This window comes from Arachis hypogaea, chromosome 4 (assembly GCF_003086295.3).
Source record: "Arachis hypogaea cultivar Tifrunner chromosome 4, arahy.Tifrunner.gnm2.J5K5, whole genome shotgun sequence".
Lineage (NCBI taxonomy): Eukaryota > Viridiplantae > Streptophyta > Magnoliopsida > Fabales > Fabaceae > Arachis > Arachis hypogaea.
In genome coordinates this window covers 12,179,241-12,187,317 of record NC_092039.1, presented here as the reverse complement: position 1 = coordinate 12,187,317, position 8,077 = coordinate 12,179,241, and the positions used below count along the sequence as shown (strand labels likewise).

At 37.6% G+C, this 8,077-nt stretch overlaps 1 non-coding gene across 1 annotated transcript; it reads right to left on the bottom strand.

The window, feature by feature from the left end:
- Positions 1-5,795: 5,795 nt before the first annotated feature.
- Positions 5,796-5,903, bottom strand: LOC112799426 (small nucleolar RNA R71). The gene has a single exon (XR_003201008.1). It is a non-coding gene; the product is annotated as a small nucleolar RNA R71 (small nucleolar RNA).
- Positions 5,904-8,077: the final 2,174 nt, after the last annotated feature.

The following is an 8,077-nucleotide window of genomic DNA, read 5'->3' as shown; positions in this document are numbered from 1 at the left end:
GAAATCTATATATTTTTGTTCCTTTCTCTTCCGAAAGAAGAGGTACCATATATTAATGCCGGAACAGCTCCACTTTGGCCACATGCCAATTCATAAGCTAAGGGGGAACATCATGTACGGTTTCTTTTATTTTATATACTCCACCGCCACCACCATTACCACCATTCTTTTTCTTCTCTCTCACTCATTGCATTATTGCTTTCCTGATTTGGCTATGCGCAGTTTAACCATCTTCAGTCACTTCTTTCGAATAATTCGAAACGGTGCTCTGCCCCTCCACCCTTTTTCTTTTCATCATTTACGTACGTTACATGTTCATGTGTATATTTCTCCGTAATTATTCGCACAAAGTTGTCTTTTATGTAAAAATAATACTTAAAAATTTTCGAATAATTTAATTAAATATATTAAATTATTATATTTATCGTGATAACGTATTTTATACAAATATTTAGTTATACGTTATTACGTCAATAAGAATAACTCTGGCTTTTTAATCACATTCAATAGTTAGGATATTCAAATTAAATGGAATGAAAAGATTTAATTGAATTAAAGTGTATGATATGTTGGTATGAATGTGTTAGTAAAAAATAATAGAATTTGAAAAAAGAAGTCATTTGAATTGTTAAGTGAGCTTTTGGAGAGAAGTTGGTGTGGAAGGAGACATGTTTGGGAGCATTAAGTGAGAGCTCAATTAATTTAGCAAACTGAGGAGTTATTCAACAGAGAAAAAAAGCGAGAATGGTTACCCATGTTTTCGCACACGTGGAAGTTTCATGTCAAATTGATCGGTTAAGGAAATGGCTATAAATACTAGAAGGCTCGAAAATACAAGGGTTGAAACTTTGCTTTAGAAATTACTCATGCACGCTCACATTTCAGGGACTTCCTGAGTCTACTTCGAGTTAATTTTCTATAGGGTTCCTTCTATGTGTCTTTATTTTCCATTTATCTTTCCTGCAAACTTTACTTTTCATGCAAATTTATCTTTCAAGCACCGTTTAATTTCCTTGTCAAAATTTATATTTCATCATCTTTAATTTTCATGTCAAAAGTCATTTGACTCAATCAAAGACAATTTACCGCTTTGTTTAAATTCAATGCAAACTTTTTCGATTTCAGTCAATTTTACTTTCAAAATATTTATTTTACACCTTTTCAGTCTTTTCCTTTAAATCTCGTCTAATTCGAGGATCTTTGATGTACTTATAGAAAAACTGGTACCTGCGAAAGAGAAGTAGGTTTCGCTCCCAAACCACCATCAATTTGCTAAAAATTGACAAAACAAATTGGCACGCCCGGTGGGACAGTTTTTAAAACTTAAGTGTATCAAATGATTTTGGTGTCACTTAGTGTATGCAATTAAGAAGTGAAAGAATTATTCACATGGATGATGAGATTTCGAATGTGAATAGTGGTTCGGCCACAAATGACGGTGTACCAGTAATTATACAACCTTCGGACGTTACTTCATGTTCGGAAGGGGTGGTTGTAAGTGAAAGTGTGACGGTTACTAATGTGCAGGCTGAAAATAACGGGCGTAATACTTGTCCACGTGGTAATCCACCACCAATTCATCCCCAAGTAACTGCTGGTTGGCCTCCTTACGGTCTTTCTCTTGGTTATACTCTACCAGTAAGTGATTTTGTGCCTCCGATTTGATTTCCAGGTGTAAGTGGAGTAAATGGTGTTCAAAATCCACAGGAGCAAACTGAATATTCTTGTGATTACAATGTGGGTTCTATATCGAATGCTTCTAATTCAATAGCAGCATTTCGACAACATGTAAAAGAAAGCCATCATGATTTGGTCAATTTATTGACTCAATAAATGACCATAATTCTAAATCATATGATGGCCGATCGCGAGTCGAAGTTCGATCGTCTTGCACGGAAAGTCGAACGGATTGTTTGAATTGTTGATTATGATGAAGAAGAAAGGCATGATGCCAGAGGAAATATTGAGGGTGTTGAAAATTTATTTTAAAATGAAAGTAATATTTTTAGAAATAGAGAAAATTCTCAGTTAATTCCTTGAGGTCAAAATGTAGATGACGTTTAATGAGCGGATAATTTATACGCTTTTTGGCATTGTTTTTAGTATGTTTTTAGTATGTTTTAGTTAGTTTTTATTATATTTTTATTAGTTTTTATTTAAAATTCACTTTTCTGGATTTTACTATGAGTTTGTGTGTTTTTCTGTGATTTCAGGTATTTTCTGGCTGAAATTGAGGGACCTGAGCAAAAATCTGATCCAGAGGCTGAAAAAGGACTGCAGATGCTGTTGGATTCTGACCTTCCTACACTCAAAGTGGATTTTCTGGAGCTATAGAAGCCCAATTGGCGCGCTCTCAATTGCGTTGGAAAGTAGACATCCTGGGATTTTCAGCAATATATAATAGTCCATACTTTACCCGAGATTTGATGGCCCAAACAGGCGTTCCAAGTCAGCTCAAGAATCCCGGCGTTAAAAGGCAGAACTGGCACAAAAGTGGGCGTTAAATGCCCAAAATGGCACAAAAGCTGGCGTTTAACTCCAAGAAAAGTCTCTACACATGAAAGCTTCAATGCTCAGCCCAAGAACACACCAAGTGGGCTCAGAAGTGGATTTTTACGTCATTTACTCATTTTTGTAAACCCTAAGCTACTAGTTCTCTATAAATAGGACCTTTTGCTATTGTATCTTTAAGAATCTTTGGACGTCTAGTTCTTAGATCATGGGGGCTGGCCTCTCGGCCATGCCTAGACCTTGTTCTTATGTATTTTCAACGGTAGAGTTTCTACACACCATAGATTAAGGTGTGGAGCTCTGCTGTACCTCGAGTATTAATGCAATTACTATTGTTCTTCTATTCAATTAAGCTTATTCTTGTTCTAAGATATTCATTCGCACTCAAGAACTTGATGAATGTGATGATTATGTGACGCTCATCATCATTCTCACTTATGAACGCGTGCCTGACAACCACCTCTGTTCTACATGCAAACAAGGCTTGAATGTTTATCTCTTGGATTCCTTAATCAGAATCTTCGTGGTATAAGGTAGAATCCATTGGCGGCCATTCTTGAGAATCCGGAAGGTCTAAACCTTGTCTGTGGTATTCTGAGTATGATTCAGGGATTGAATGACTGTGACGAGCTTCAAACTCGCGATTGTGGGGCGTTAGTGACAGATGCAAAAGAATCACTGGATTCTATTCCGACATGATCGAGAACCGACAGATGAATAGCCGTGCTGTGACAGAGCGCGTTGAACATTTTCACTGAGAGGACGAGACTGTAGCCATTGACAATGGTGATGCCCAACATACAGCTTGCCATGGAAAGGAATAAGAAGGATTGGATGAAGAAAGTAGGAAAGCAGAGAGACGGAAGGGACAAAGCATCTCCATACGCTTATCTGAAATTCTCACCAATGAATTACATAAGTATCTCTATCTTTATTTTATGTTTTATTCATCTTTTAATTATCAACCCTCCATAACCATTTGAATCCGCCTGACTGAGATTTACAAGATGACCATAGCCTGTTTCATACCAACAATCTCCGTGGGATCGACCCTTACTCGCGTAAGGTTTATTACTTGGACGACCCATTGCACTTGTTGGTTAGTTGTGCGAAGTTGTGATAAAGAGTTGAGATTGCAATTGAGCGTACCATGTTGATGGCGCCATTGATGATCACAATTTCATGCACCAAGTTTTTGGCACCGTTCATCTTGTTGCTTAGATTAGGTAATTGTATTTTATCTTGTTCTTCAGAGTTCTTAAGAATGAATTCTAGAGTTTCAGATGATGTTTTCATCATCACCAAAGCTGATTGATTCTCATCAATTTAGCTCTTGAATGTAATGTCCTACTGAAGCTTGGCTAGCCATGTCTAATCTTTTTTAGACTAAAGCTTTAGACTAACATTGCATGATTCCTGGAAATTCTTATTAAGAATTTTGATATCCTTATTTTCTTTTCCACTCAATTTTCGAAAAATCCAAAAAAATTATAAAATCTTAAAACCAAAAATAATTTTATGTTTCTTGTTTGAGTCTAGTGTCTAATTTTTAAGTTTGGTGTCCATTGCATGTTTTTAGTCTTCTAATTTTCGAAAATTACATGCATTATGTTCTTCATTGATCTTCAAGTTGTTCTTGATGATTTCCTTGCTCTGATCTTTAAATTCTCTTATCTTGAGTGTTTTGTTGTTTCTCATATGCATTCTCAACTTGTTAGTGTCAATAGCATACAAACTTCTAAGTTTGGTGTCTTGCATGCATTGTTTATTTGATTTTAGTTGTATTTTGATTATTCCTCATCATTAAAAATTCAAACAAATTTTTAATTTGTGTCTTTTCAAGTCAATAATACAGAGAATTGAAGATTCAGAACATGCAGCAGAGGAATTACACAGAAAAAGCTGGGCGTTCAAAACGCTCAGTGAAGAAGGAAAACTGGCGTTTAAACGCCAGCCAGGGTACCTGGCTGGGCGTTTAACACCCAAAAAGGTAGAGTTTTGGGCGTTAAACGCCCAGAATGGATACCATTCTGGCGTTTAACGCCAGGATGGCACAAGAGGGAAGATTTTGTTTTTAATTCAAATTTTTTCAAGTTTTCATAATTTTTCAAAATCAAATCTTTTTCAAATCATATATTTTCAATCATATCTTTTCAAAATCAATTTCTTTCCATTTTCAAAAATACTTGCTAACAATTAATGATTTGATTCAAAAATTTCAAGTATATTGCTTTTTCTTGTTAAGAAAGGTTTAATATCTAAATCATATCTTTTAATTTCTTGTTAGTCAAGTAATCAACTTTAATTTTAAAACTTTCTTTTTTTAATTTGATTTACAATCATATCTTTTCAATCATATCTTTTCAATCATATCTTTTCAATCACATCTTTTTCAAAATTAATTTTCAATCATATCTTTTTGATTTCTAATTTCAAAATCTTTTTCAAAAATCACTTTATTTCTTTCCCAACTTTAATTTTCAAAAATCATTCTTCAATTTTTCAAAATTTCTTCAAAATCTTTTAATTTATTTTCGAAAATTCTTCCCCTCTTCTCACATCCTTCTATTTAAGGACTAGCACTCCTCCACTATCAACAATTCGAACTCTATCTCTCTTGATAAGTTCGAATTCTTCTTCTTCTACCTCCTCCTTCTATTCTTCTTTTTCTATGACATCTCAAGGAATCTCTATACTGTGACATAGAGGATTCCATATTTTCTTGTTCTCTTCTCTTTCATATGAGCAGGAGCAAAGACAAAAGCATTCTTGTTGAGGCTGACCCTGAACCTGAAAGGACCTTGAAGCGAAAGCTAAGAAAAGCTAAAGCACTACTCTCTGTAGAGGACCTAACAAAAATCTTCAAACAAGAAGAAGACATGGCAGCCAAAAACAACAACAATGCCAATAATGCAAGGAAGGTGCTGGGTGACTTTATTGCACCTACTCCCGACTTCTATGGGAGAAGCATCTCTATCCCTGCCATTGGAGCAAACAACTTTGAGCTTAAGCCTCAATTAGTTTCTCTAATGCAACAGAATTGCAAGTTCCATGGACTTCCATTGGAAGATCCTCATCAGTTTTTAGCTGAATTCTTGCAAATCTCTGACACTGTCAAGACCAATGGGGTTGACCCTGAGGTCTACAGACTTATGCTATTCCCTTTTGCTGTAAGAGACAAAGCTAGGATATGGTTGGACTCACAACCTAAAGAAAGCCTGAACTCTTGAAAAAAGCTAGTCAATGCCTTCTTGGCAAAGTTCTTTCCACCTCCAAAATTGAGTAAGCTTAGAGTGAAAATCCAAACCATCAGACAGAAGGAAGGTGAATCCCTCTATGAAGCTTGGGAAAGATACAAACAATAGATCAGAAAATGTCCTTCTGACATGCTTTCTGAATGGAGCATCATAGGTATCTTCTATGATGGTCTGTCTGAACTGTCCAAGATGTCATTGGATAGCTCTGCTAGAGGATCTCTTCATCTGAAGATGACACTTGCAGAAGCTCAAGAACTCATTGAAATGGTTGCAAATAACCAATTCATGTACAAATCTAAAAGGAATCCTGTGAATAATGGGACGAATCAGAAGAAAGGAGTTCTTGAGATTGATACTCTAAATGCCATATTGGCTCAGAACAAAATATTGACTCAGCAAGTCAATATGATTTCTCAAAGTCTGTCTGGAATGCAAGCTGCACCAGGCAGTACTAAGGACGCTTCATCTGAAGAAGAAGCTTATGATCCTGAGAACCCATCAATGGAAGAGGTGAATTACATGGGAGAACCCTATGGAAACACCTATAATCCTTCATGGAGAAATAATCCAAATCTCTCATGGAAGAATCAACAGAAACCTCAACAAGGTTTCAACAACAATAATGGTGGAAGAAACAGGTTTAGCAATGGCAAGCCTTTTCCATCATCTTCTCAGCAACAGACAGAGAATTCTAAGCAGAGCCACTCTGACTTAGCAACCATGGTCTCTGATCTAATCAAAACCACTCAAAATTTTATGACTGAAAAAAGGTCCTCCATTAGAAACTTGGAGGCACAAGCGGGTCAGCTGAGTAAGAAAGTTACTGAACTCCCTCCTAGTACTCTTCCAAGCAATACAGAAGAGAATCTAAAAGGAGAGTGTAAGGCCATCAACATGGCCGAATTTGGAGAGGAGAAAGAGGCAGTGATCACCACTGAGGAAGACCTCAATGGACATCCACCGGCCTCCAATGAGTTCCCTAATGAGGAACCATGGGAATCTGAGGCTCACACTGAGACCATAGAGATTCCATTGGATTTACTTCTGCCATTCATGAGCTCTGATGAGTATTCTTCTTCTGAAGAGGACGAAGATATCACTGAAGAGCAAGTTGCTAAGTACCTTGGAGCAATCATGAAGCTAAATGACAAGTTATTTGGTAATGAAACTTGGGAGGACGAACCTCCTTTGCTCACCAAAGAACTGGATGACTTGACTAGGCAGAGATTACCTCAAAAGAGACAGGACCCTGGGAAGTTCTCAATACCTTGTACATTAGGCACGATGACGTTCGAGAAGGCTCTGTGTGACCTAGGGTCAAGCATAAACCTCATGCCTCTCTCTGTAATGGAGAAGCTAGGGATCTTTGAGGTACAAGCTGCAAGAATCTCACTAGAGATGGCGGACAATTCAAGAAAACAAGCTTATGGACTTGTAGAGGATGTTCTGGTAAAGGTTGAAAACCATTACATCCCTACTGATTTCATAGTCCTAGAGACTGGAAAGTGCATGGATGAATCCATCATCCTTGGCAGACCCTTTCTAGCCACAGCAAAGGCTGTGATTGATGTTGATAGAGGAGAATCGATCATTCAAGTGAATGAAGAATCCTTTGTGTTTAAGGCTCAAAGATATCCCTCTGTAACCATGGAGAGGAAGCATGAAGAGCTTCTCTCAAAACAGAGTCAAACAGAGCCCCCACAGTCAAACTCTAAGTTTGGTGTTGGGAGGCCACAACCAAATTTTAAGTTTGGTGTTGAATCCCCACATTCAAACTCTAAGTTTGGTGTTGGGAGGTTCCAACATTACTCTAAACATCTGTGAGGCTCCATGAGGGCCCTCTGTCAAGCTACTGACATTAAAGAAGCGCTTGTTGGGAGGCAACCCAATGTTATATTTATCTATTTTCAATTGTTATTTTATGTTTTCTATAGGTTGATGATCATGTGAAGTCACAAAAACAATTGAAAAAGCAAAAACAGAATGAAAAATAGAAAGAAAAATAGCACACTCTGGAGGAAAAGCTTGCTGGCGTTTAAATGCCAGTAAGGGCAGCAAATGGGCGTTTAACACCCAGTCTGGCACCATTCTGGGCGTTTAACGACAGAAAGGGCACCAGACTGGCGTTTAACGCCAGAAAAGGACAGCAGCCCGGCGTTTAATGCCAGGATTGGCAGAAAGGGCATTTTGCACGCCACTTGGTGCAGGGATGAGCTATCCTTGACACCTCAGGATCTGTGGACCCCACAGGATCCCCACCTACCCCACCACTCTCTCTTTTCTTCACCCATTCACCAATCACCTCAATA